The sequence below is a fragment of the Calonectris borealis genome, chromosome 1, assembly GCF_964195595.1.
Source record: "Calonectris borealis chromosome 1, bCalBor7.hap1.2, whole genome shotgun sequence".
Lineage (NCBI taxonomy): Eukaryota > Metazoa > Chordata > Aves > Procellariiformes > Procellariidae > Calonectris > Calonectris borealis.
Window position 1 is genome coordinate 196392524 of NC_134312.1, and position 27252 is coordinate 196419775.

Here is a 27252-nt window from a genome sequence, read left to right on the forward strand (position 1 = left end):
CTGCTTCTACCGATGGGCTGTGGTGATGTGCAGGCTCCCTTTTGAAAATATGTTCTCTTAAGCAGCCTAGAGTTTGCCTTGCAGTCGTTTTTGAAGATTTCAGTCTCAAGAGGTTGAGGTGATGTGGGGCTCTCGGTCTCAACGAGCATTTCTGCACTAGCAGTCTCAAGCTGAAATAGCTCGAGTATTTGATGCTAGCTTTTGAAACCATATTGCCACTTTTCCTGGAGCATGAGCTGGAAGGAGCTCAACAGCATCGGCATTTAGGTCAATGCTCTGCTTCAGTTACGTCAAGAAGGCTGTCAGCGTGGACCAAGGCAGCTTGGTCCCCAGGGCTGCAGGATGGAATGAGTCAGGAAACTGTTCTAGTGATAGCAAGAAAAATGCCTTCTCTCTTCTTGCCTGCCTCTACTCTGCTGACACCTTACTCTTAGTTGCATTTTTAAAAAGCATTTAGCATTATATGATTTACATCGTGAAATAATCTGTTAGTATGATGGCTCCATTGTAACCTACATAATCTAGCTTTTTGCAGTGATATTCTTCCTTTGATTTGTATAGCAATGTTTTGAAGCTTGAATTAATGTTTGAAGGTATTTTGCTCTATTGGAGGAAGTTGTTTGCCTCACTGGAGAAAGATTGCAATGACATTTGGTAATGATTTTGCGAGGAGTATATTTAAAATTGATCTTGGTTTTTCACCCATTAGTGCTTTCATTGTGGAGAATGTGTTGTTTTTTTTTTCACCTATGTACTTTAATCAGGAGTGTAAAGCACTTTTGAGTATGTTGAATAGGAGAGGGAATTCACTTGGCTCTACAGCCATTGAGACTGGTGTTTCTACATACGTAGCGCATCAAATGCAGTGTGTATTTCATCTCTTTTTCAGTTGGTGTATATGATTGTTAAAACTGGTTAAATAATGTTAAGTAGTTTCACTAGTTAGTTGTATATACGCAATGTTTTTCCTTGTGGCATTTTAGGACTCCGAGTATTGTGGTTTTAGCCCTACTAATACTTATTTATGGTTAAAATACAGTGTTTGGATGTATGCAAATTAATATATGCTCTGTTTATTAATTTCAATAATAAATTTTTAGCTTGTTTTCATTGCAGTTTAAGTTTTCACTTTTTCCGGGGTGACTAGGATCCATTGTTTTGTTTTGGGCTTCCACCAAGCATAAGCTTTTGTTTCAAGTGTATACTGCTTAACAGATGATGTGGTAAAAGATGTTTGCTTGTGTGTGTGTGTTTGTGCTCTAGAATGATTAAGTAGATGTTTTTCCTGCTTGTTAGCATGGATTGTCTTTGAAAAAGCTCCAGTATAGATTCCAGTTCTCTGATCAGTTAGAATTCATGACTTGATGCTGTTAAGATTTTTTAAAGCTACCTAATGCTTCCATTTTCTGTTTTGTCTCTCCCCTTTCCCCTTCACCCCAGCTTATTTGGTAAGTTAACTTATATTTGGGGACAGACTTTTTAATAGGGCCTGTTGTGATAGGGCAAGGGGGAATGGTTTTAAACTAAAGAGGGTAGATTCAGACTAGATAGAAGGAGATAGAAGGTGGTAGATGCCCCATCTCTGGAAACATTCAAGGTCAGGTTGGACGGGGCTCTGAGCAACCTGATCTGGTTGAAGATGTCCCTGCCCATGGCAGGGGGGTTGGACTAGATGACCTTTAAAGGTCCCTTCCAACCCAAACCATTCTATGATTTCAGGTATTTTCTATATACTGTTAAGTACCACGGTATAATTTACTGGTATTCCTCCTGTTTTCCTCCCTGACATTCAATTTGAATAAAGGAAAGCTTGGGTCAAAGAAAGAATCCAGACCTGAGTTTTTCCACGTGCTTGAGGAAGAGAGTTTGCATGTTGGCAAAGAAAAGAAATGCAGGTTTGTCATCTCACAATACAATAGAACTTTTCTTGGCCTGAACAAAACAGTCCTAAAGTAGTGATTACTACACGATGCAAACTCCGGAGTCACCAGGAATTGGTTTGGGTGTTCCAGATGTGGACTGGTAATGACTTTGGGATCTAGTAAGACTGCTATTTACTCAAACATTGTTTTCTCCGGCATGTTGTGTCAGTTTGACTAGATTTGGTTTAGATTTAACTAACAATGTATGAGCACATGACTTATTTCTGGTTTTATTGACTTCCGTCTTTACCTTTTTAAACTGTTTTTTCTTAAAAGGGTTTTCTGATACAATTTTTGAAGCTGCTTTGGTTCAGGCAAGTGAACATACATATCTGATTTAACTTTCTGAATCGGGGTATCCTCTTGTTGCACTCTGTTTTCAGGCATAATTTGCCAACTTTGTGATTACATCAGCAGTAAAGACTTTAAAACAGTTTAAGTATTAATTAATTTTAATTTGTTATAATATTTCTAAAAGGCATATCTGGAATGGGCAGACTTTCCATGACTGAAGCCTCTTAGTGTGTACATCGAGCATGTAGTGTAACAGGAAAAAAAACTCTTTTCTTTTTCTGTTAGTATGTTCAGATACGGAGGAGAAAAATTGATCATATAGAGGCTCCGCCCAGCCCCCAAGGTGAACTCTAAAATGAGTGTTGTTTAAGGCTTGATATATATGTTGTTTTCAAAGAATAACATATCTGTACCAGGAATCATTATCTGGAAAATAATTATGAATGTTGGGGAAATAATATTCAGGGCATATATTTAGAAGATTGTACTCAGGCTGAGAACATGTGCTATTCATGTGTGTCTTCTAAAAATATTTTCACATGCAAATTACACACCCATTGGCTGCTTACTTCTAACCAGATTGTCACTGCATGATGGTCCCTGAGAAACTGAATATGGAGTGGGAGGTACCAACTGAAAACTTGCTCTGAAGGTTTTTTCCCTTGGGTTTTATGTTTGCTTGGCTTTCCTTCTTCTTTTTCCGAAAACTAATAAAAGAACATTAAAATTTAAACTTGCAAAGTGCCATTTTGGAAATGTAAGAAGACAACGGCAACTAATTAGTTATATGTATACCTCTTTTTCTGTTTAATGCTTGATTATGTTATTAATGTTCTGTTGTTAAATATACACCACAAGAAAGCTTACAGTCACAGTAATCTCAACTTTGATAATTTTGTGTATATAAGTCAAGATTACTGTGATTGTAAATTTTCTTGCATTTCATAACTAATTTTAAGTCCACAAACATTACTGATTTTAATGTGTACATGTAGTATCCTTTGGCTATTGCATTGTAGTATTTTAACCAGGGAAAGGGAGATCTTTTTTGAGACAGAGGTTATAAAATCAATAGCTAAAACATGAGGCCAGGTTCTCTTTTGTCAACCACTACCTGTTTAAATCCTTTTTTTCTGGAGTAAAAACCTCGTACAAGACATTTTTGTGACTCTTTTTTTCCCCCCCCTATACTTTTGAAAATAAATGCTTGTTTCCCTACTATGGTGTCTGTAGCCTTGCCAAAGCAGGAGAAATCTATTCACTGCTCTGAGTTAAAGGTAGACTCTTTTTTTCTTGGGTCTTAAGAGTGGCTCTTATTTTGTCATCCTTAACAGGAACATCGTCTTCGCTCTGTAGCAAAGACAGAAACTGAACACTGCAGTGTTCTCAGAAATCATTGCAAAGATTTCCGTTTGGGAATTGCAGCTGGCCTTCAAAATAGTTTTTCTTAATTTTCATTCTATTATTTTGAGTTATTTTACCTCCCTGTCTTACAGCCTGTAGGCTTCTGACTCCATTCCAGTAGGGAACAATAGCCAAAACTTAGTAGCTTTTGGGTTTTCAGAAATGAATTGTTTTCAGGAATATTTCTAGTGGGAAAGTATCGACAATGAAATGTAGCTTCAGAAACCTGTGTAAAGATGGGTGATGTTTGGTATGATCATGGTCGCTGTGTTGTGCACTTCTGTCCTTAAGATTCTTCCAATAGCTAGGTTACATTCCTGTGGCATCATGGTGTTGCATTACTACTCTTAGTGCAAGTCAGTGTAAATAGAAAATACATTTTAATGTTGATGGAAGAAATTGAATGGGACCCAGCATGAGACAATGTAACAACAGTCAGACAAAATTCATGTCTCTGTAAGGGCAGAGATCTTGGCTAGCTTGATTATGATGGTAAGGGCTTTAAAAACTGATGTGGAAGTTTGGAGATGTATTGGTGAAATGACATACAAAATAAAAAGGATTAGAGCAAGCAAAGTGTTTTTGAAATTAAGTGAACAAATAATGGATAATATTTGATGCCCAAATATGATATGTTGGTTTCCGGTCTCATACTGTTTTTTTTAAATTGGTGTTGCTCTTTAAAGACAGGTTCTATTAGACTCTCGTTTTTCTTTGGCCTTTATACTGACTTTCTGTTCTTCTGCATGAAAGACTGAGATTTCTAAGGAATTCTTTTTTTTTTTTTTTCCTTAGTTGTGGTTATAATTTTAAGTGATAGACTTATGGCAGAATTCAAAGACATTTTATCAGTAAGGTGATTCATTAGGTTTTATTTTCAGCAATAGCAGCTGAAGGCAATGTTTTACAGGACTTAAGAAAATTGGGATGATGTAAAATGTGCTGTTTCTCTTTTGTGTGTATTTATAAAAGGAAAATCAACTCCAAATTATATCTATGTAAGAATACAATATCTGATGTAATATATGACTCTTTAAAAAAGAATCTAATTGTTTCATTCTGTTTTCGAAGTAACTTTGAAGGCTGGATGGTTTGTTTCCTTGAAAATAAGCGGTAATCAAAGATAGTAATTAAAGTCGAACCCTTGTGACTCTTGGAAAAAGTTTCTAAATATCTTGCCTGCAGAACTTGGTTCAGGTGTTAGCAGAACGAAGAATATTACGTAACACACTGCCTGTCCAAGAAATTAACCAGTTCTTGTTACAGTCTATAATATGCCTCAAGACATTTTTCATGTAGTCCAGTTTCTGGTACTTTCAAAAGGAAGGAGTCTCTCCAAGTAAACTGATTCTATGTTGGTAAGATGGCAGTCCATACTGAGAAAGAAGAAGGAGCAATCATATATTTCGTGAAAAGTTTAAAAGTAACAGATTATCCATTCTTACTTATCTAGTTAAACTTATACTGACGTATTGTTCCCTATCCATTAGAGACTTTTCCCTCCAGTACTTATAGATACTTGAACTAAATTTTATCACCATTATCTTGTGGTCCTTTTCTTATTTAGTCTTGGATTTTTTTGCTTTCTACAATCCTATTTAGGAAAACATCCTGTGTAAGGATGCTAGTGCTGTTATAGCCACTGACACTATGCATGAGCAGAGGCTCCATTTGCTGGCATCTTTTTCTAATAAGTGCTGTATAAATGCAAAGAAAGACTAATGCTTATTCTGAAGAGTTTAAAATACCTGTCCCATCTCATCTTTCTTGAATTGCCAACATATTGCATACTTCCCTGATATTTCATAGAATTGCATAAGTCTAGATAGTTTGTTAAACTTGGTGGGACTAATTCTGTGTGAACTTAAAGCCTTTGCAAAATCTTTCCTGTTTTTGAATTACCCTTTGGTGCTTTTTTTAATGTCTGAAAATGTAGTATCAGGCTTGGTGAAACAGCTAGTAAATCTGATGGTATGAATTAATTCCTTAGGTAGGGTTAATCAAAGAAAATAATTTGTCTTTATGAAGTGTAGGACATAGATATTTTTATACGTCAGTTTTTATTTTGTGGTGGTGCTGAAAGGCCATATAATGATTGAGTTTTGTTATGCTGGTTGCTGTAAGAATATATGTAGTTCTTCACCCTCAAAAAGCAAACATTTTGGGCCTGGAGACCATTATCCTTCTCTAAATAAATAAATAAATGTTTTAAAAAATCCCCAAATTGTTTGTAGAGCATTTTTCTAAAATTCTTAGGTCCTGTGTTGGCAGGGGATGTGGGGAGTGGACAGAGGGGATAATGGTGCTGACAAAAAAGCTATTACTTTTTTTTCCCTGGAGACTAATATATCAATAGTTCAACTTCTAGCTGAAACTAAATATTACTACCTTCTTGTTTGCTGATGTAAATTTATCACCCCTCTCATTCTCATGTCTTGCAACCTATTGGCCTGTTAAATGCATCTAATTGTATGTCCTCTTCCCTGTCAATCTCTCAACCTTTCTTTATACTTTAAAATTAGAGATAATATGTTCCAAAACTGTGATAATGTTCAGTAATTGTTCTACATAAAGCATAATTTCTACCTTTGCCTTTAGAACAGAAGGGAGTGGCTGTAATTGTCCTTTTCAGTCCGATAGTGCTTTTTCCTTATATCAGAAATGTTATTAACTAGCCATGCTGGTAATTCTCATATAACCTGTGGTGTGTTAATGCAGAAGTTTTTGAGATGAGCTGATGTTATGTCACCTGTATACAGATGTCGTTCTCTGTATACAATACAGTATAATTGACACTCACAACTTCTGTGCGCTCTCTCTTGCTTTTTTGTTTGTTTTCTAGTCAAAGTTTTCAGGAAAGTAGTTTCGCATCTTGGCCAAAACTCAAAACCAACCATCTGCTTTTTATATGGCAGCAGCACCTAGGAAGGTTTGGGCATGTCTGCCTTTGTAAGATATCATGACAGCATCTCCCTGCAATTTGTTCGCTCTTCCCTCAAACAAGGTGCCAGGACAGTGACTTGTTACTTGGTAGTCAGGTATTGAGCTTCCTGTCTCAACTAGAATGCCAAATACTAGGCAAGGTTCCACAAGCATGGAAATGCGGTTAGTTTTGTTGCAAACAAGTATTCTTTAGTAAAATTTTACTTTCTAAAACACAAAAGCAATATAGTTTTGTATTAAAAGGGAACTTAAATATTTAGTAGAATCGATTATTCAGCTTTATTAATCAGAAAAATATTAAATGTTTCTTAACAGAACTATAAAATAAAGCTATCTAAGGTGGAAATTTTGCTGGTGAAGATATTCTGTCAGTTTGGGGATCTGTCTGATCTCTCATTTTTGGCTTTAGAATTGCTTCCTTGATTCCTGTCTCTTGCTGCTTCCTAACCTGCATCTTTCAACCATGTCCCTTTCATGATTGTGTGGTTGATGCATGTGCACCATCATGTGACCTAACTTCTGCCACTTATATACTGGCGGGAAAGTTTGTTGAGAGGTCTAACTTTAACTCTTTTTGTGGATAATTAAGAGTAAAATTCTTGGAGTACCTTGTACTTTAAGAGCTAGTATATCAGGTCAAATAGGGACAGGCCCTCTATGCAACCTAGCATACACCTGTGGCTATTAATGAATGCTTGGGGAAGGCATGTAAATAACGTCTTGAATTGCAGAATTTAAAATGTTTTCAGTATATTTTTTAAAATATGGGTGTTTAAAAATGCCTTTTAGATAGGCCTAAAAGCAAGGTTATCAAAGCTGTTAAATTTCTTTCTTTCTATATATCCTGCTGCTGTTTTTTTTTTTTGCTGTTGTTACCATTTAGAGCATTTTTAAGGTTTACAGTAAACAAAAATGACCATGGAATCCTAATAAATGAACAAAGTAAATAAAAATATTATGTTCTCTTTCAGTTGTATTAAATAAACTTAATTTTAATGAAGTTGTATTAATATCTGAAGTTATTTACAATAGCAGGTAATAAATGTTTAAATAAAATAATTATTTAGAAATGAGTTTTTCTTTTCTATTTAGTTAGTGTGGCAGAGTTCATGTATCGCCACACAGCATAGATAAACTGTTACTGTATTTTATGCTTCAGAACAGAGGAATGTTACTGAATTAATATAAGGCAAATTTCTTTTGTAATTCAGCTTGTGTTGTTGGGTAATCATGGTTTTATAAAACATTTCAATTTTTTTTTTTCTTTTTACATTTGGATTGTTTCGGTGATTTTTTTTTTTTTTTTAATTAGCAATGCTGTACCATATTAAATCACTTCTTCATGCATGAAAGAAAAGGTGTAAACTTGAATACAAATCCAAAATGGAGATCCTTATCAGTGCAAAATTAGAGCAACAAAATAAACCTGCAACACTAAAGCAGAGGTTCCCAAACTTACTCTACTGAAGTTCGGTCACTGGCACTGATGATTGAAAGACTGTTGGTACCAGTGGTATTAGTTTCCCTAGTTTTATAGGTATCTTTCAGAGGAGGACCTCTATCCTATGTTCATCAACCTGAGAAACACACCTGAAACCAGGACCCAACTCTGTGCTTCCTGCCTCGCTCACTGGTTTATCACCCTCCACTTCACTCCATCCTATTCTCATACACCAAAATCTACTCATGCACAGTAGGCCGACTTCAAAAAGTGCTCTCAAAACAGTACCTGCTTAGAAGATGTTTAAAGTGAAATTAAAGTGTGATACCGGTTACAGAGGTAGCTGGGAAGTACTATAATGTGCCATGCTTAGGAATAATGTATGGCAAGTAACTGGTCCACAAACCCTTCTGCAGATAAGTAATCCTATCAAAAGCAGTTGAGTGCATTTGATTAAGGATTACATGTGATTAGTGGTCTGCAAGGTTAAGAGTGTGACCTGTATCATTAATGAGTATTCACATATTAATGCTGCTTTGAGCAGGAGGATGAACTAGATGACCTCTGAGGTCTATTCCAACTAGAATGATTTTATGATTATCACACTTGTATTATGCAAACAGATATTTCATTTATAAAAAACATATTAATTGAATAAGCTAAGCCCTAGCAAATCATTGCAATTATTTTACCTATTGCATCATGTTGTAGCATGGAGTTGCAAATTTGACCCAAGTTTAAGATTTAAACCATAAGAGAAATACACTCGTGCCTTTTTGACTATTGCATTGAATTCCTTATATACAGTTTTATATCACATTGAATTCCTTGTATAGGAATTCCTTCCTAGCATACAGTTGACTCGGTTCCAGTTCTGGAACTAGTCCAGAGTAGAGTGCCTGAATATTTGATGCTTTATGAAGCTTAAGCTTACTCTGCCTATTTCAGGTACTGCTAGCACTGAGATTACAGTAACAAAGCCATCAGTGCAGGTTAGCAGTCTAAAAAAGGCTCGAGGCCCTAAAAACTTTCCAAAGCAAGGACTCAGAAAGTGAGAGGGCATTCCTATATTTAAAAAAAAACCAAAACCCACCACCCCCCCAAAAAAATTCCAACAAAACACCCCACTGTTAGAATATACTACGTAGATTCTGAATATATATAGATGTCAAGACACAACTAGTTGAGTTTAATAAACAATACATGTTAAGTGACTATTAAAATGAACAAGTCTCTACTATTATTTAAGAAATTGTATTTTGGTAGCATTTTAAAATGTAACATTTTAACCCTTCCAAATACCTGAATTAACCACAGTAACAGAATATAGTTGTTGTCATGTCTTATTGGTAGCGGCATATTTCCGGGAAATACTTGGTTATTTGTATGCTTTTATTTAAAAAGAAAAGGAGGATGGTAACATAGTAAGTAACAGTAGCATGATCCTTCTCATTAAGATGCATGGGGAATTCATATGGATTTCCTTCCTATGTTTGGATAAAATTTATACCTATTGATACATCTTTAACTGTTCTCATTTAGTATTGTTAATTACTTATTTTTAAGAAAGAAGTTGGTGATGAGGGAGGAAATTTCAAAATTACTGGCTGTAAAAGGCCAATCACTTTCACATGCATGGGACCAGAAATGTTTTTATGCAACATTTTAACCCTTCCAAATACCTGAGTTAACCACAGTAACAGAATATAGTTGTTATCATGTCTTATTGGTAGCAGCATATTTCCGGGAAATACTTGGTTATTTGTATGCTTTTATTTAAAAAGAAAAGGAGGATGGTAACATAGTAAGTAATGTGTTAAGGACTTGACAGATCTCCTGGACTTTCAGGGAGTATAGAAAGCAATTAAAAAGAGTAAGAGGCACTAGGAAGGAGTGGAGTGATTTCTTTATGCTACTCTTCACCACAAAGATGTTGTGGACATTTTATTCTTTTCAAATAATGTTGATGAGACATTATCTGATTATCAGATTAGAGAATCAAAAGACTGAATGCTAGAATAAAGTGCTAAAGACCCCTAAGTCATGAATGCGATTCATTCATTCAGTGGTTCTAAAGGATGAAGTGGCTGATCTGCTACGAATGCATCTCGTTAGGTTGAGATTCTGTGCCAGAAGACCGGAAGCTATCAAGTATTGTACATACCGTACTTTTAAACTGAACACAAGGAGCAGATCTGGAACTTGCAAACCAAAGACTCATATTTTAATGCCACGTAAGTAGATTTGAATACTAAATGGATAGTCAAGTAGTTCTGTGAGCACAAGATCTTACAGCACCTAGTTTCCTATGTAGTTGTACCTCAGAGGTAATGAAAAGTACCAGCTGCAGCTGGGGTATTTATAAGATGTGTCTCTTACATATGTGTTTGTTTTCTAATAACATGGGCATATGCTGCAGCCTCTCCTTTGGTTTGGGCGGTCTGTGGGTCGGTCTTCTCTATGCACCTGCCCAGTACTTGGAATTCTGAACTCTCTGACTTCTCATTAAACTGTAAATGACTTTTGAACCTTCCTCTTTAACAAAACTGTTTGAATCAGGTAGTGGATTCAAAAGTTAGAAAGGGTCAGGCATAACCTAGGCAGACACATTAAACAGCATTAATGTCTTCTGTCTTTAGTTGTCTAAACAATGATCTAAGTTGTTAGGGGAAAAGAGAGAGACGCACCCACATGTATATTCGTATACTCACATGCCATATGTAGTTCATCCCACCTTCTTAAATTTACAATGTATGGCCTCTGTCAGGAAACTGTAACCCAAGCAATTTTGGTGTGGCCCTACAAGCACTGATTTTTGGTGCAATTGTGAGGATGGTGAACTATGATGCAGAGATGGAAATGAAAGGTAAAGCAGTCCAAGAATACCCCATGCTGCTTTCAGTGGCAAAGCCGTGATCTACCTTGTAATTTACACTTAGGTGACAACAGTGGTTTCTGAAGTGCTGACATTTGTAGCTGCATTTTCCCTCCTGTTGTATTAGCACAGTCATTTGTGTCGTCATGCAGTGACTTGGATCAGAAAATTGATCCTGACTTCAAGAGGAGTCTATGACAAGCAGCAATTTTTAGCCCAAGCTAGTTCCTCAATGTGGTACTCCGAGTGGCTCCACCAGCAGAGACATCTGCACAAATGAGGCTGTGGCACAAGGATGAGAATAAGCAGCAGGAGGGTCATCTCTGTTTGAATTGGCACTCTTACCAAAATACATGTTCATCAAATTATGCCTCTAGAATCTGTCTTGGAAGTGATTAGTCTTGTCCTCAAATAAGTACCTGAAGTAAAATACTATATACATTCTGTAAAATCAGAGAAAGATCTGAGGAACTTGAAGGCAAACTTCTAAGGCTGGATATATTAGCATAACAATGGTAGATGTCATTTGATATTTGCAATTACAAAATTATCCATAGTGGAAGGAATAACTTGAACAACTTGAAGATAATTCTAAATTACAGGTAAATGTTCTGCAAAAATACATGTATCATTATAGATGCCCTGGTGAAAACTTCTTTGCAGTGTGCCCACTGTAAAAGAAACAGCCCTAAAATTTATTGAAGTGGTGCTCCACAGTAGCGTTAAATGGAAGGTCTTTACCTGGGCATTTCTGCTCAAATGAACTGTCCATCTGGTTTAATTAAGTCATTTATCTTATTTTATCAATCAGTCCGTATACATATCCTCTCTGTGTTTTTAAATGCTATTGATAAGTAACAAGTTCTTGAAAACTAAGTAAAATCTTTTCAGTAGGTTTACACAAAATAAAGCCTCTGTATTTCTTGCTTTCAGTTCAGTTTCTTCATATTATCTGTAAATTTTCAATAATGGCAATACATTCATTCTGCCATTTGGAGGAGCCTGTGCCACAGAATAATGATCTGAAGAAAGCCCACTTACTTGCAAGGAAGAGTCTTCATTTGGGAAATAGTACCCATGCAGCTAAGAGGTGCTTTGTCAAGTTCAGGTAAGTGGTTTTTCTTTGTTATTTTTTTAATTATACTTATTTGGTTTTTGGTAGTCTGGCATTTCATTTAAATTAGCATACGTGCAATGTCATGTCAGAGCCTGTCAGCCTTTGTGTTGGTCATTTGACACGTAAAGTATCTTGAAATTAAAAGGCACATGCAGTAGCAGGCATACTTACGAGATGTGTGGAGGGAAATCATCGTCTGGAAAATTATTTTAGTATAATTTATTATCTCTGGAGTAGCTGTTGAGGATGGAGATTATGGTGATCGTAATGACACAATTCCCTTTTGCTACAAGTTCTTTTTCAGACTTTTCTTATGTGTTTCTTTATTTTCTGATTTCAATATTTTGCTAAGCCAGAGTTGTTGTTTTGGATGTAAGTGTTAATAATTAAGTCTCAAATCATTCAGGGGAAATAAAAAGGAAGTTATGGTCAGGTTTTCACAATGTGGAATATCTTCAAATTTTCTATTGAAAAAAATCAGCTTTTGAATTTTCTGCCATTCTAAAATGGATCCTTAAATCCTTAAATCTTGGCATGGTAACACTGGATCAGGATTTAATTTTAGACAAATGGTTACTGTATGTTGTGTTTATTTTGTCTACACATCCAATTATTTTTATAACATAATAATGACTTCACAGCAGAAGTTGGTTTATAGTCGTATTCTGCATGGGAACTGTATGCAATGTACAATAAGAAGTGTTAGCAGTAGAATAATAAAACAATTATGAATATTTAAACAGGTACTTGAATTTCTTTTCCGGTGTTCTCATTGCAAACTGCAGGGATTCTCTCACAAGCTACGCGTTTAGTGTTCCAACCAGCAGTCAAACAAGTGATAATTTGAAAAAAAACCAAACAACCAAATTGCTTCTTACCAGAAAGGCAGAGTACAGTTTGTCAGCCATTTCAGTGGTGCACACAAATCTAGAACCTCTTTATGATAACTGTCTGCTTTGTTGCTAAATTACTAGATCACTTGCATATATAAAAATATTTCTTTATAGATGCATATATCATCTGAAAAGCCTTAACAATACCATTTGTCTTGCTAAAAATCCTACGGAACGAAAAGTACTAGATTTTTAAAATTTAATACTATTGTATCTTTTGGGTCCAGAAACAGAGGCTCCTGTTCTGCATGTTTTTGTGCACATGCTTAACTTTATATCAATGTCATCCTGGAACAGTATTGATGCTTACGAACTTCAGTGACATAGAAAGAACAGTACTTTTTTAGTGTAAGCCTGTACTTTAGTGTCCTTATACTTAGAGAAAATGTGAAGATACTGTTTTAAATAAATGCTTTATAAATGTAATGGATAATTAAAAATGATAAACTAGTTAAGAAAAGCTTTTGAACTGTTAGTAAGGTACTCCAAACAGGGACAGGACCAGTGAAAATCAGGCTGTTGCTTCAGTGAAGTTCTAAAAGTTGAAATGCATTTAAATGAAATCATCACAAAAGAGAATTCATTCTGGAGATATTTCTTTTTCTGGTTTTATTTTGCACTATGAATGTAGTGAATAGTGCCCACCAGATGACAATTTCAAAATGCTTTTTTATAAATCCTACAGAATTATAAAAACTGAGGGCTTGATGCATCTGACTTTATTTTTAATATATTTAAAGAACAATATTCTTAAGCTTAATAGGTTTTCCTGTTGGTGAGAATGGCTTCTGGCAGTACATGAAGTCAAACTGTTACTGAACACAGTTCTAGAGAAGCCAAAGTGGGACAAGAGTAAAACATAAAGAAAGTTCAGTATTATTCAATAATAATGCTTATGATGCCTATAATACGGATATTGAGAGCAGTGAGTGTATTTTTCTTCTGGATCTTTCAGCAGAACTGTTATTGTTCCTAGCACAACCTCCTGTACATGGACAAAATTGGGTTTTCCTCAAAGAATAAAGAGAGTCCTGCATCTGAAGAGTATGAAGGTAAGGTATTTGAGATTATATTATTTCAGCGAGCCGTTAAAAGTAATTTCAATGACTTGTAATGCACACAAATATATAAAAATGCATGATTTGTCATGCATCAAGAAGTCTTAGATGGTTTATATCAGTTTCTGTTTGTTGTTTTTCCTTTTTATCTCATGGGTGGAATTTCTGAAAGTATTCAGCTCTGCTTTCTAAATGTGTTTTCTCTGAAATCAATGAGCTGACCTGAGTGGGAATAAAGGTTGGTTTATCTTTAGTGAGACAAAGTTAAGTCATCACTAAGTGATTTTGAAATCCCATCCTTGAAGTACTAGGTCTTTGACATTCAGTGGGATGAGAATCTCAGAACAGACTGACTACTGGGGACTCCCAAGCTACAGTTCAGGTAAGTAACTTCTTTGGAGGAGGAACTTAAAGGTTTCTTCTTTTTTAAATAATGATAATTAAGTAGCAAGGGGTGCAACTTAAACTATAAATATTTTCCATTTATCATTTGCATTTAAAATAGATGTGCCTATATTTGTGAGAGGATTTGTTAGTTAGAGTTTGAGCATTATACAGTTATCTAACATTTCAGCAGTACTGTTTCTAAAGAGGACTTCTTTACCGGCACAGAACATGAAAGTCTAGTTCTATTCCCAGCCACATTTTTATCTTATTTTCCAATGTAGCTATGAGTGTTTAGCTAGTTCAGCTACTGCAATTTCCATTTTGCAAAGACAGAGATGTCTTTTGGTAATGCATAATTTAGAAGTAACACATTCTATATTGGAGTAAGTGTTAGGGCCTCTGTTCAGATCATGGGATTAACTTGATTTGTTTCCTGTTCCAGCTGGTTCCCACTTTCTCCAGGGAAAGGGTAGCTCATTTGTTTGTGTTGTAACATCCAATGCAGTTTGTAACCTAGAGCCTTATATTCGCCCGGAACTGGTGCTGCTTTACTTTTATTTCTGCTCTTGGAAAGTACAGTGGTGCAGCAGGTACTGCTGCCTCAGTAGCGGAGGCAGGGTACTTGGAGAGGAACAGGGCGCGCAATGGGAACAGGAACTGTTACGGCCATTTCCAGTAATCTGTCCTAGTCTATCACTCAGAGTCCTCTTTCACTCTCTGTTTTGGGCGGGGGGAAGGTGGAAAATAGTTCTGTAATTGGTAGAAAAAGAGCAAGAAATTTTCCTATTTAAAAAGCAAAAAGTTTTTCTTCTTGTCGTGATTAAACCAGCAGGCTGCTAAACACCACACAGCTGTTTGCTCACTCCCTGCCCGCCGCAGTGGGATGGGGGAGAGAATTTGCAAAAAGATAAAACTTGTGAGTTGGGATGACAATTTAATAGGACAGAAAAGGAAGGGAAAATAATAATAATGATAAAAGAATATACAAAACAAGTGATGCACAGTGCAATTGCTCACCACCTGCTGACCAATGCCCAGCTGATTCCTGAGCAGTGGCAATGCCCCCCTGGCCAACTCCCCCCAGTTTTTGTTCATCATGATGTCATATCCCTTTGGCCAGTTTGGGTCAGCTGTCCTGGCTGCGTCCCGTCCCAGCTTCTTGTGCACCTCCAGCCTCCTTGCTGATGGGGCAGTATGAGAAGCTGAAAAGTCCTTGACTTAGTGTAAGAACTGTTCAGCAACAGCTAAAACATCAGGGTGTTATCAACATTACTCTCACCCTAAATCCAAAACAAAGCACTATACCAGCTACTAGGAAGAAAATTAACTCTATCCCTGCCAAAACCAGGACACTTCTGCATGATAGTATTTCAAAGAGAAAACATTAAAGCTTTGGGGATTCTTTTTTTTTTTTTTAAGACTTACATAATTTCAATTATAGACTTACGTCCTTGCCTACTTCAAAATCAGAAAGATACTGTAAAAGATCAGTATTTTGAGATCAAGATCAAGAATAAAAACAGAGAGTATTTTAAGAAAAAAGATTACAAGAAATCAAAGAAATACATGTACTACCTTTTAAAAATATTTCAATGAACCATTAACATCAAGGAGATATTTAGGGTTTTCTATGTTCAGTTCTATAGGCAGTATAGACTGTGAGAGAAACAGGTGCATCTGAAGTAGATCATCTGGTTTAAGAAAGTAAGCAACTATTCCTGCCAAGCAATTGGTTAAACAAAACTATTAAAATACAAGTGTTTTCATAGTAGCTCTTTAATTAATTTAAGTAAGTGGAAGAAATATCACATGCTTGTAGTAAGTTGCATGTTTTTTCAGGGGTGATGAATTTTTTTTTTTTTTTGCCCTAGACAATTCAGTAATCCCTGTAATTCTTGTCACGGGTATACTAAACAATTGGGGACAAATTTCTGCACCTTTTGAATTTGTAAAGTTATATAAAATCTGAGCAACAGTTACTAAGAGTTCTTGATAATTAAAAAAATCACATAGCAGACAGCAGATTCAGTCTTAGAGAAGTGATGTCTTTTAAGAGACAATCCGTATCACTGTAGGTAAGTATGTGCCGTTAGCACTGTAAATTAGAAGCATGGTATCTGAGCAATATATAAGCTGTGCACATATCTCTTTTTGTGCCTAGCACATTGATGTATTAGTATTATGGAATATCTTCATTCCATTTCTCTTTGGAACACAATTAACTTCCTCTCCCCTGTCTGAGAGACATATCTTACCTTGTTCTTGGGGCTTGTGATCCAAGAATGTCTGAGAGAGGGCTCGTTGCTGTCAGAGCTGATGTTAAGCCCTAAGGTAAGCTGTACAACGATGGCAGGACTGGATACAATCTAACAAACTATGCTGGTTTTGGTTCCCAGCATCATATTCTTTTGAGAGCAGACCCAGAAATTTATTGTCCTGATCATCAACTTCCAGCTTAAATACTCTCCTCTTCGATCCCACCATTTTGATGTTGTCATATTGAGCTGGTTGGTTACAATTTTGAAGGAGGAGACTCTTCTGCCTTATCTGCAATCCGGCTATGGGAGTTTCAGGGTCTTCCAAGAAAGGATATCTCATTCCTGACATGCTCACCAAGAAAAGGTGACAAAGCCTGTGTAGTGCCTTGAAGATTAACTTCATTATCCTACTGTGGAATGGGTAATTGTGTATGTTAGGTAGTACAGCTTCCTGGTTGCTTGGTTTAACAATACCCAATGGCCAGAACAGTTAGTCTGAAGTACCACATCTGTTCCAAAGATAGTAGAGGCTGCAGCACAGCAGAAGGAAAGAACTACAGAGGAGTATTCTCTGGGTCAGGAAGAGGATACATTTTCTTGGATTACAGTCCAAGTTATGGAATACTACCTTATGGGATACAAATACTGTACTTGGTATCAAATGAGGACTCCAATCAGCACATCAGAGAGGGATAGTCAGTGACTGAATTTAATTTTATGCAATCATTTAGATACCTGGCTTTGGGACTCCAGATACTTTAAAAGGACAAGTGATTCATTTGAAGACACTTAAATTAAGGGGCAAAGTATTACAGTTTGTAGATGGATGAAGTGTCCTCTGCTTTGGTTTAGTTAAAGGCGTATCTTTTTGCCAAGTTCTACCAGTTGTTTTCATGACTGCTTCCGGCATTGATTTACTCTCTAGCTCATCGACGAATATGATCATGATTCTTTAAGCAGTGTCTGTCTTGGCATAGCCTTCTGCTTCTAAACACCAGGTGATGAGGGTGTTTAGAGTCTGACCTGTTTCTGCTACTGCTTTTTCTCTCCTCCATTTTTAGAGACAGTGTCTTTCATTGCAACTTGCTGTGGACTGACTTCCTACTGGAGACATCAGTCATGTATGTTTCCACCTTCCAGCCTTGTTTATCCTTAAAGTGCTCTGTTAACTATTTGTAATGAGATAGTCTTTCTATATAGAGGTGTCATGTTTGTTTAACAAGATTCTCTGTATAAGTATGCCCTTCCCATTTATTTATGACAAGATGCTACTATTACAAGGACTGTATTGTTGATTTTTATTTTCAATTTTTTTGTTCTTACTGAGGCTGACCAACTAGCAAACAAAACCCCCAACTTTTAAGTACCTCAGTTTGCAACACAGATCCATCCCTAAGATTAGAACAAGTTTAAGTTATTAAAAATAAATTTTTTACTTTTTTTTTTATATATATGGATGTAGCAAGCCAGACAGAGCTCCCACGAAAACATGTGGCCATCCAGGTCTCAGGCTGCAGGGAGTGCCAGAGCCTTTCACTGGTAATGGATGGCAGTAGTGAGAACAGCTGTGAGGTGTGACCAAGTGGATGATCTGCTCAGCCTGGTGGCAGAGCTATGAGAGGAAATAGAAAGGTTAAGGAGCATCAGGGAGGCTGAGAAAGAGATAGACTGGTGGAACCATGCTCTGCCCTCCCTGAGTCAGGAACAGGGACAGCCACCAGAAAAAAAAACAAGATCAAGGGGATCCTGTATCCTCCCCCGCCAAGCTGAAGGCAATAGCTTAAAGGAAAGGAGTGAATGGAGGCAAGTCCATGCTCAAGGCGGCAGACAAACCGCCTCCTTGCCCACCTCGCCTTCCCAGGTGCCCCTGTACAACAGGTATGAGGCTCTGGATGTGGAAGGCCAGTTGATGGATGATGTGGATGACGGTCCATCTACACCAGAGGTGTTGCCAAGGTCAAAAAGGCCTACCTCCTGTATCATCAACACCTCCATGGGGAAGAAAAGATGGGTTATAGTTGTAGGTGACTCCCTTCTGAGGGGAGCAGAGGGTCCAATATGCCGCTCAGACCCTCCTCTTAGGGAAATATGCTGCCTCCCTAGGGCCTGGGTTAAGGACATCGCTAGGAAACTTCCTAGCCTGGTACGGCCCTTGGACTATTACCCATTACCGCTCTTCCATGTGGGTGGCGATGAAGCTGCAACGTGTAGTCCAAGAGCAATCAAAAGACGCTTCAGGGCTTTGGGGTGGTTGGTAAGGGAATCTGGAGCACAGATTATTTTTTTCTCTATCTTTCCAGTTGTGAGCAGCGACATTGGAAGAAACAGATAGACCCAGTCTATTAATACATGGCTCTGTGGCTGGTGTCACCGCCACAATTTTGGGTTTTTCAATAATGGCATGGCCTACATGGCACCAGGCTTGCTAACGTCCGATGGGATTCACCTTTCTCAAAGGGAGAAAGAGGGTCTTTGCTCACGAGATTGCAGGGCTCATTGACAGAGCTTTAAACTAGGCTCGAAGGGGGAGGGCGATAACATCAGCCTTGCTCGTGACAAGCTGTGGGTTAACACGCCAAGGTTAGAGGGACGGGGTGCTAGTGAGGGCCCTCGGCCTGTTGCTCTGAGACGTGCTGGGTTCACTGCAGCACACTTGAAGTCTTACGGAGATGAGCTAGGAGCTCCTGAGGTAATAGAAGCCAAGAGGGAAACACCATTGAAATACCTCAAAGGAATTAAGGGATATTCCTTTAAGAAGGTGACACGACCGACAGCCCAGCTGAAGTACCTCTATACCAACGCACGCAGCATGGGCAACAGACGAGAGGAGTCGGAAGCCACTGTGCTGCTAGAAAGCTATGACCTAGTTGCCATTACTGAAACTTGGTGGGACAAATCCCATGACTGGAGTGTGGCTATCGATGGCTACAGGCAGTTCAGAAGGGACAGGTGAGGAAGGAGAGGTGGAGGGTTGCCTTCTACATCAAGAAATGGATAGAGTGCGAAGAGCTGTCTCTGAAGAATAGCCACGAGCAGGTTGAAAGCTTATGGGTAAGACTTAGAGACTGATGCGACAAAGGGAACCTTGTGGTCAGTGTTTACTACAGGCCGCACAATCAAGGGGAGGCTATTGATGAAGCCTTCTTACTCCAGCTACAGGAGCCATCGTGCTCGCAGGCTCTTGTCCTGGTGGGGGACTTCAACCACCCCAACATCTGCTGGAAAAGAAGCACAACGAGCTGTAGGCAATCCTGGAGACTCCTGGAATGCATTGAGGATAACTTCTTAAGCCAGGTAATAGACAGCCCCACCAGAAGGGATGTGATACTGGACCCGTTGGTCATCAATGCAAGTGAGCTAATCGGTGATGTCAAGATTGGAGGCAGCCTGGGCTGCAGTGATCATACACTGGTGGAGTTCACAGTCCTGAGAGATATGGATCAGGTGAAGAATAAAGTCAGGACCCTGAATTTTAGGAAAGCAAACTTCCAGCTGTTCAAGAAATTAGTCAATAGGACCCACTGGGAAGCTGCCCTCAGGGACAAGGGAGCAGAACAGGGCTGGCAGTTCTTTAAGGATGCTTTCCATAGCACACAAGAGTTCTCGAGCCCCAGGTGTAAGAAATCAGGAAAGGAAGGCAAGAGACCGGCATGGATGAGTCGAGACCTGCTGGTCAAACTAAAGGGCAAGAAGGAAATGCACAGGCAGTAGATGCAGGGACAGGTATCCTGGGAAGAGTATAGGGACACTGCCCGGTTGTGTAGGGTTGGGGTCAGGAAGGCCAAGGTGCGGCTGGAGCTGAACTTGGCAAGGCATGCAAAGAATAATAAGAAGGGCTTCTACAGGAATGTCAGCCAGAAAAGGAAGGTCAAAGAAAGCATACCCCCTCTGATGAACAAGACTGGCAAACTGGTAACAACGGATGAGAAGGCGGCTGAGGTACTCAACTTTTTTGCCTCAGTCTTCACTGGCAACCTCTCTTCCCACACCACTCGAGTGGATGGACCGCAAGACAGGGACTGGGGGAGCAAAGTCCCTCCCACTGTAAGAGAAGATCAGGTTCATGAGCACCTGAGGAACCTGGACATACATAAGTCTATGGGACTTGACGAGGTCCATCCCAGAGTCCTAAGGTAATTGGCTGATGTAGTTGCCAAGCCACTCTCCATGATATTTGAAAAGTCATGGCAGGTGAAGTCCTGGGTGACAGGAAAAAGGGAAACATTGCACCCATTTTTAGAAAGGCTAGAAAGGAGGACCCTGGGAAATACCGACCTGTCAGCCTTCCTCTGTGCCTGGGAAGATCATGGAACAGATCCTCCTGGAAGCTATGCTAAGGCACGTGGAGGACAGGGAGGTGATTCGAGACAGCCAGCATGGCTTCACCAAGGGCAAGTCTTGCCTGACCAACCTAGTGGCCTTCTATGACAGAGCGGACAAGGTAAGAGCTACGGATGTCATCTATCTGGACTTCTATAAGGCCTTTGACACAGTCCCCAAAAACATCCTTCTCTCTAAACTGGAAAGGTATGGATTTGATGGGTGGACTGTCCGGTGGGTGAGGAATTGGTTGGATGGTCACATCCAGAGGGGTAGTGGTCAACGGCCCAATGTCCAGATGGACGTCGGTGACGAGTGGTGTCCCTCAGGGGTCCGTATTGGGACCGATACTGTTTAATGTCTTCATCAATGACATAGACAGTGGGATCGAGTGCACCCTCAGCAAGTTTGCAGACGACACCAAGCTGAGTGGTGCGGTCAACATGTCTGGGGGACAGGATGCCATCCAGAGGGACCTGGACAAGCTCAAGAAGTGGGCCCGTGTGAACCTCGTGAGGTTCAACAAGGCCAAGTGCAAAGTCCTGCAACTGGGTTGGGGCAACCCCCGGTATCAATGCAGGCTGGGGGATGAAGGGATTGAGAGCAGCCCTGCCGAGAACGACTTGGGGGTACTGGTGGATGGAAAGATGGACATGAGCCAGCAATGTGCGCTCGCAGCCCCGAAGGCCAACCGTATCCTGGGCTGCATCAAAAGAAGCGTGGCCAGCAGGTCGAGGGAGGTGATTCTGCCCCTCTACTCTGCTCTGGTGAGACCCCACCTGCAGTACTGCATCCAGCTCTGAAGTCCTCAGCACAGGAAATACATGGACCTGTTGGACCGGGTCCAGAGGAGGGCCACAAAAATTATCAGGGGGATGGAACACCTTTCCTATGAAGAAAGGCTGAGAGAGTTGGGGTTGTTCAGCCTGGAGAAGAGAAGGCTCCGGGGAGACCTTATTGTGGCCTTTCAGTACTTAAAGGAAGTTTGTAAGAAAGATGGGGACAGACTTTTTAGCAGGGCCTGTTGCGACAGGACAAGGGGGAATGGTTTTAAACTAAAAGAGGGTAGATTCAGACTAGATAGAAGGAAGAAATTTTTTACAATGAGGGTGGTGAAACACTGGCACAGGTTGCCCAAGGAGGTGGTAGATGCCCCATCCCTGGAAACATTCAAGGTCAGGTTGGACGGGGCTCTGAGCGACCTGATTGGGTTGAAGGTGTCCCTGCCCATGGCAGAGGGTTGGACTAGGTGACCTTTGAAGGTCCCTTCCAACCCAAACTATTCTATGATTCTATGATATACCTGTCAGTACTTTCTATGTGCTAGCTAGGTTATGGTCGATACAGTTCTTATTCTTAATGAAACACATACAGTTCACCTTCAGTAAGCAAGTTACTACTGTAGATATTTCACTTTATCCAAAGATTTCTGGGAGTAGGAGTCTTATTTTCGGGGGAGAGGGACATAGGGAAACAAAAGCACACCTTCATGTTTCATATAGTTTTCCTAGTTTACAGAAACATAATCGGTACATTTTCTAGACTCACACATTGTAACTTAAGCTTAAATGAATTACTGAACTTCTGTCCCACATATATGCATTTATCTCGAGTCTGTTTTGGAAGCTATTGTAAAACAAGTCATAAGTAAGGAGGAAAATGCGTTCTTGTTTTATCAGGTGATTCTGGTGTCTCAACTCAGTTGTCTGGAAGATACCATTCATAGTGTTCTAAAGGGAACACACTGGTTAAAACTTTTTTTTAGCTCTTTTCTCCTTTAAGGAATACTTGGGGAAGTAACTAAAGTTTGTTCCTCTACAAGCAAAAAGGTTGGTTTTTTTTATAACAGTGCAGCCTGAATTTGCAGATGCTGTTTCAAACAACCAAATAAAGTATAGATAGTGGTGGAAATACTATTGTGCAGCTGAACTAAAGGGATTTTGCTGGATAACTACTTGCCTGTTATTATCATTGGCAAGTCAGAGATAATTTCCAAAGCTGTAGTCTGGCTGAGGAGGAGTAATTGCTTTTATGTGTATTTTTCAAGCCAAAACACACACTTTGTTTTTACCAGTGTTTTTACCAAGATTCAAAATTATCACAGCATTGTTGCTGAAAAAAAATATTTTTAAAAGAAACAGTATTATGAAAAGGATAGTGACACCTGAATGGCATGCAGAAAACTCTTGTCAGCTGAACTCCTGACAGAATCTGGCAGAAATTCAAAGTCTGGTTTGTCTCTAGTAATTCCATTAACATCTCAAAGGTTGATGATGTTCTGGGAATTACATAGGAGGGATTATTTTTTAAGTCAAGAATTAGTACTCTGAAGCCTTGCCTGCACTAGGAATATTGCAGCTGTCTTGCAGTAGGTAAATGGACTATATCTGAGACACTAAGTTCTCTGTCAGACGTTTTGCTACTTTATCTGTACTGGTATAATTAATGTAGCAGCCGTCTTTCCCCATAGTGTGAATAGAGCTGTATCAGTATAAAACTGTATATATTGGTAGCTTATTTCTGCATAGAAGGAAACAACCTCGGAGGGGCTGGCCCAATTCCAGAAGTTGTTTTTAATTATATTGTAGTTGCTATGCCTGTATAAACTATTTGTATTGGAGACCTTATACCAGAAGAAAGTGACTTCATTCTACTTTATTTGCCCTTATCCATAGAGCCCCATGAAAAGTTACACCACTTCAGTTTTGGAGGTTCAATTTGCCTTTGTGGGCAAACTTGCCCTTTACACAGACTTATCTCCATCTATGCTAGAGGATATAAATGCTGAGTGTTTTGACAATAAAAATGCATCTTCCTCTCTGATATAAGCCTAATCTATTCAGTTAATACTAGAGGAAGTACAGTTTACTGTGAACAGTTAGAATATTTCCATCTGGCTGCATGCACCAGAGCCTATAGAGCAGCTGCCCCTTCCCCACTCCCCCAGTCCTAGCTTAACTCTCTTGTTCAGCATAGAACACGAGGTATAACGTAGTCTGACCAAACTTTCAACTGCTGTCTTATAGATCAGTGTCTTGCCTCGCTTTTATGCTGTGTAAACGAATCTTGTCCAATATGTGTTACCTGAGAAAGAATTAAGAAAGTTGAAGTCAGAACATCAGAACTTGAATCACTTGCAAACAAGTGATTCACGATCTGCATGTGCTTGTTCTGTAAAGATAATGTTGAGCAGATTCAGATGATTCCCGTTTTAAAGCTACAGGTGAGGGAGAGATCTTGATCCCATATTAAAAGGTGGGGAGGGAGGGTCGCAATGGGGAAAAGACTGAAAATCAGTATAACCCTTTTGCTCTAAGCCTGGGAGCAGTAAAGAAGGGACCTAGTCAGAGAGTAACTAGCAGGAACAGAAAGAGCCAAAAGCCCAGGGACCTTTGAACATTCAGAGAACATTCACTAGCTTTAATTAGCTGTTCTCTGTTCTATGTGCATTGACTATTTGTTCCACTCTCTTTCCTTCCATTCAACCTCTTTACTTCTGCTTCCATCCTGCTTACTGCATATGCTTCCCCCCACCCAATCTGCCCTCCTTACTCTGTATCTCCTTCCATTTTCTATGCAAGCAAAAGCCACCCCCAAAATAGAACTACTGTTACATTTACTACAATCATGCTGTTTGTGCTGTGTGTGAACTTTTCCCCCATGCTGTCTTATCGGTTTAGACTGTTGGTTTTTATATAATCGGGGACCTTTTACTGTTCTATGTTTATGCGCTGTCCAGCATAATGGAACTTCAGTTTTCATTAGTCCTTAGAAGACCTTAAATATGGTTAAGAATAATATTCCTTTATCCTGATTTTTATAAGAAATCAGTTCTAGACAAATGACTACCCTTAATGAGATGAGGTATATGAGATTTAACAAGATAAGAGGAACTTTACTCTTGCAGTTTTTCTATAGGTGAACTAGTGATTTAAAAGTATAATGTTATAACTGTGGTTATATTACAGTCCAGCATAATATGATGAACATTTTAGAATTAATTTTGTATTGACTATGTTTGCATTACACTTGCAGTTGTTTGCAAATTGTTGGTTTGTTTTCCATGTTTTACAGCTTTTAAATGTGCTTTCTAGAAACCATTTTGGTAGGTGCAGGTTGCTTGTCAGAAATCCGTTCCAAAGCTTGAGTGCAGGTACTAATGATGGATATGAATGGATATCTTGAGGATGACAATGGATATGGTATCTTCAAAAGCAGTGGCATTCTGGTAAGAATTTGCATGTAATTTATTAAACAGTATGTGATAGTTCTCAGTAAAATGTGTTTGTATCTCTTTCTGAAGATTTGCCTGATTGTTTAATGAAAATTTCTTCTAAAATATGAAAAGTAAGAGGATTGCTTTATATCATGCAGTATTTTAAATTCTGAAACAGTGTACAACAACTTTAGTTTCCTTAGCAGTGACTTCTTGCATATAAAAACAGTTAAAGTATCTTTTTAGAAAAGTAAGTTATTTTAGAGAAGTAGTTAGTGGCCATTTATGGCTCACTATTTGTAAGCCTGTTTCTCTGAATATTTAGAACTGAATATTTTTGAACTGTCATTTAAAAAAACAGCTTTCTTGCAGTTGGAGTATACTCAGAGAATGTTATAGCTAACCTCTGGTGGCATATTTCACCACTACCCATGTAACTGCTCTAACAGGCATTGCATCCAACTTTGCAGGAGATATGAAACACTTACGTAATTATTGACAAATTAATCGTAGCTGGAAACTTTTAATCCTTGCATAGGTTAAAAAAACCATAATGGCAGCATGCTAAGTACTGGTTCTACTTCGTTGGAAGTTTCACAGTATTTAAGTAATGTACACAAATGGTAAAAACACCAGTGGAAGTTTTACTGGAAGTACAGTGTAGTAGAAGTGGTTCCTTTCAATTTAGTCTTTGAAATCGCTTAGGCCAACAATTCCTTAGGCAAAAATTCTTGTTTTCACCAAAGCCAATTATGTTCTTATCAATGTATATACTGATACCTTGAAATTCACAAACAATTTGTGCCTTTGTTTTTTCTTCCTGCTCTTTGAGTCCCACTGGTGGTTGGTATTGCAGTGGAACTGTTCCGATAACAGCTGGCAGTTCTTAAAGCTTCTTCTTAAAGGTATTTGAGGTCCTGGTATGTATACACTATGTAGTAAATAGCAGCACAGAGATTGAGTGTTCTTCTGATGAACTAGTTTCATAATTGAGGTAGCTGTCCCAGCAGCATGCTACTTCCAGTGAAATTAGGATTTTGACAGACCTGAGGAACTCTTAATTTTCTCATGCCATGCTAAAAGCTGTGGTGGCTCAGGAGAAGATTCGCAAGCAGATTAGGCATTAATTGGATGGACAATGTCTGTCAAAGGGGTGGGGGTTAATGTCTGAGAGTGGTAACAGCGTTCGGTCCATTGTGTGCCTGTCAGAGCCCTTAGCCCCGTTGAGAGGCAAGGATAAGGAGCTCAGACGCGTTGTGCTAATACAGATACCTCCTATGGGCACCTGATGAGAGCACCAAAATTGTAGTGAATCCTGGGGGTCAGGAGTACCAGCCTGGCTGACAGAATCTAGTTGCACTGTACTCAGTTCCACAGTATAGACATGCACCATAACTTAAGAGATACCTAAACCAGAGTATCCTCACTAAGATATCGGGAGAGGAAGTATGGAGAATGCCTGGTAGGTGAATTCCTGAGAGGTCTGTGGCCAGACTCCAAAGGCCTGATGTAAGTGAGACCTGAAAAGATTAATGTAAGCAGTCTCCTCATTTGAAACTAGATTGGTATGGAAGTGACTAATAGTGATTTCTATTTAATATCCCTTTCTGCAACACTCAGCTTTTCATTTTTACTTTCTAGGTGGGTGAGAGAGAAAATCTGGCCCTCAAAGTGCTACGCACTCATTCCAGTGCCAAAATTCAAAACACAAATCAGCAACTGTAATGTAAGGGCATTAGGTTCCTCTATCTGCACTGGAAAAGTATGCGTGCTAGATATATGAATATAAGCTTAGATATCTGCTTAGATATATTTATAAGCAGTTTTTTAAACTGCTGTGATTCTGTAGGCTATCGTAGTAACTTCGAATGAGGAAGTTAGGCTGCTCAACTTTTTTTTGCCAGGCTAATCTTTCACTCCAGTTCATTGCATGGCAAGTGTTTGGTTATTTATTTGATCTGTTTATATTTTAAACCAGCTTTTGGGGGGGGGAGAAGAGAGGGGTGAGCTCTTAGTTTTAAAACCTCTCAAATTCTGAAGGACTAGTTTGCAATTTCCATGTCGTAGAGGTATTTTATCTGTAGTTGCAGTACTTACAAAAATCAAGGCTGGAGTGTCTTTTTC

General features: G+C 38.8%; 1 long non-coding RNA gene across 7 annotated transcripts in view; it reads left to right on the plus strand.

The window, feature by feature from the left end:
* LOC142077747 (uncharacterized) overlaps window positions 1-27252 on the plus strand; it is a 41620-nt gene that overhangs the window by 588 nt on the left and 13780 nt on the right. For 2 of the 7 annotated variants that reach the window (XR_012671991.1, XR_012671989.1), the window contains exons 1-5: window positions 9566-10238; window positions 11813-11987; window positions 13866-13941; window positions 14253-14329; window positions 24987-25140. This is a non-coding gene — a long non-coding RNA (uncharacterized LOC142077747). The other 5 variants (XR_012671994.1, XR_012671992.1, XR_012671990.1 and 2 more) reach the window with 5 other exon arrangements.